Genomic DNA, 2588 nt, shown 5'->3' on the forward strand with positions numbered 1-2588 from the left:
TAACGACCGGTTAAGTGGCAATGATCGCGGACCCGTGTATCATCCGGTGCAAACGGTTTCTCACAAATATGACCTAACGCGTCGTGCTACGATATGTCTCCCATTGATGCTTCGATAATGCCTCCACGAGCACCTCTGTGAAGCTGGCCCCACTTTTTTCAAAAATTGAAAAAATAAGTAGAGTTCTGGTTGCTCCCAAAAGAGTTCTAGAGTTCCCTATCAATTTTAGAAATAGTTCCGTCGATTAAAGGGGTGAAAACACCATTTGAAATATCGGGGGGGCCAACTTCACGATTTCGAAACTTTGAAGGGCTATAACTTCTTTACCATTCATTTTAGAACTTTCATCCATATAGAACAATCGATAGAACTCTTTGGGGGGCAAACAGAACTCTCAAGAAAATAATGGATTTCGAAAAAAAAATTTTTTCAAAAAAAATTAATTTTTTTGTTTTCGATCTCAGCTATTTCATTATTAAGGATTATCATTAGAACTCTTTGAGGGGCTGTCAGAATTCATTACAGTATGCCGAAAATCTAAAAAAAGTTTTTATTTCTATAATTAATTTTTTTTGAAATTTTTTTTTTTGGAAATCCATTATTTTCTTGGAAGTTCTGTTTGAAACTGGGGGGTTTTTGCCCCCCAAAGAGTTCTAACGATTATCCTTAATAACCGATGCGCTGAAACCGATATCTAAAAAGTTCTTGGCAATTGAAGTTTCAATTTTTTATTTTTCTAAGTCCACGCAAGTAAAAAATTTTTTTCGGAAATCCATTATTTTCTTGAGAGTTCTGTTTGCCCCCCAAAGAGTTCTAACGATTATCCTTAACAACCGATGTGCTGAAACCGATATCTAAAAAGTTGTAGGGCTTTGAAGTTTCAATTTTTGAAATTTTTCTGAGTCCACGCAGCTTAAAAATTTTTTTCGGAAATCCGGTACTTTCTTGAGAGTTCTGTTTGCCCCCCAAAGAGTTCTATCGATTGTTCTATATGGATGAAAGTTCTAAAATGAATGGTAAAGAAGTTATAGCCCTTCAAAGTTTCGAAATCGTGAAGTTGGCCCCCCCGATATTTCAAATGGTGTTTTCACCCCTTTAATCGACGAAACTATTTCTAAAATTGATAGGGAACTCTAGAACTCTTGGGGGGGCAACCAGAACTCTACTTATTTTTTCAATTTTTAAATAAAGTGGGGCCAGCTTCACAGAGGTTCCATGGGCACGTTGGCGGATACAATATCTTTTACGCGATGTGCTAAACTTCTGAGTTCCTCGGTGAACCATGCGACGCAATCGTTACCGCAACGAAAACGATATTTCGGCAACGCGTCATCGTACGAGCAACGCACGTAGTAGCTCACACTACATACCTCATGCTGTTGGTATGTGTACGATGACGCATCTTCCTTGCTCCGTCTTCCGCAGGATGCACTCCAAGTCGGCATACACGACGAATGGAATGCGCTCCTTATTGTGATGGTTGTCGAATTCCAGCCATTTGTCGTCCTCGCTCGGCAGTCTGATAGCACAATCATTAATTTTTCCGCAGTCCATTGCGTGTAACTCCAATTTTTCGCTCGTACTAAAGTAGTGCAAGCATCTGGAAAAAATACATATAAATTATTATCATTTATCAATATAAAGGACAATTATAATTTTTTTTTACGTATACTTACCGATCGCAGAAAAATTTTTTATTCTTATGTTTGCTGAGTTGCGAGCTCACGAGGCCCGACAGGTTCTTAATCCACGCAAAGTGGCCTACACCGTCGTTGCGTGGATCTTGCAGATACAGCACGTTGATGTGTTTCTCCTTCTTGTCGCTGGTAAGCCGTACAGGAAGGACCCGTTTATTCTCGATGTTATACACGTTGATCGACATGTCGTTCAATTGTTCGAATTTTTGAATGTCTTTCAATATCATTGGAAACTCGATGCCCATAAGATTTAAAACTGTCGTATAATGCGGATACGATGACTCTCGCTCCGTATACTTTTCAGCCGGATGTAGAGCGGCGACCACCGACTACGCGAAGCACGCATTGTCCGTCGTACGCACACTGATCACCGCTCGTTTTGTCGCTATTTCCCGCGGCACTTCGACATGACATCCCGCGCGCATGGGATTTAGTTTATTCACGTTGATAGTCACGTTGAGGATTCGCGATAGCGCCCACCCGCTGTCGCGTTCTTGGAACTCTTCGAACGATGTCAACGTGGGCTCGATGACGTGCCGCTCGTATCACTCGCGTATATCGGTGCATCAATATATTTCAATGTTCTTAGTGTTTATACGTTTAATGGCGCGTTTATCTTTCATCGCGAACTCACCGTTAAACGCTGTGTTTACTTTCACGCTGCCGTGTCTTTCTACAGCGTCTCGCACGCGCTCGAGCTATTTCTCTCACGTCTTCTAAAAACCGCCGCGGCTCGATGCAATTAGAATTTAACACAGCGCCCGTCAATATGCGGCTTTCAAACGCGGCGTCGATCTCCCGCCAAACAAGAGATCTTTCGTTGCCCCTCGCGTATTCGTCCCTCGCGTGCCCACCACCAACGTGCACGAACCGTCGCTCCAATTGCGATTT

Source organism: Trachymyrmex cornetzi, unplaced genomic scaffold, assembly GCF_001594075.2.
Source record: "Trachymyrmex cornetzi isolate Tcor2-1 unplaced genomic scaffold, Tcor1.1 scaffold1009, whole genome shotgun sequence".
NCBI lineage: Eukaryota > Metazoa > Arthropoda > Insecta > Hymenoptera > Formicidae > Trachymyrmex > Trachymyrmex cornetzi.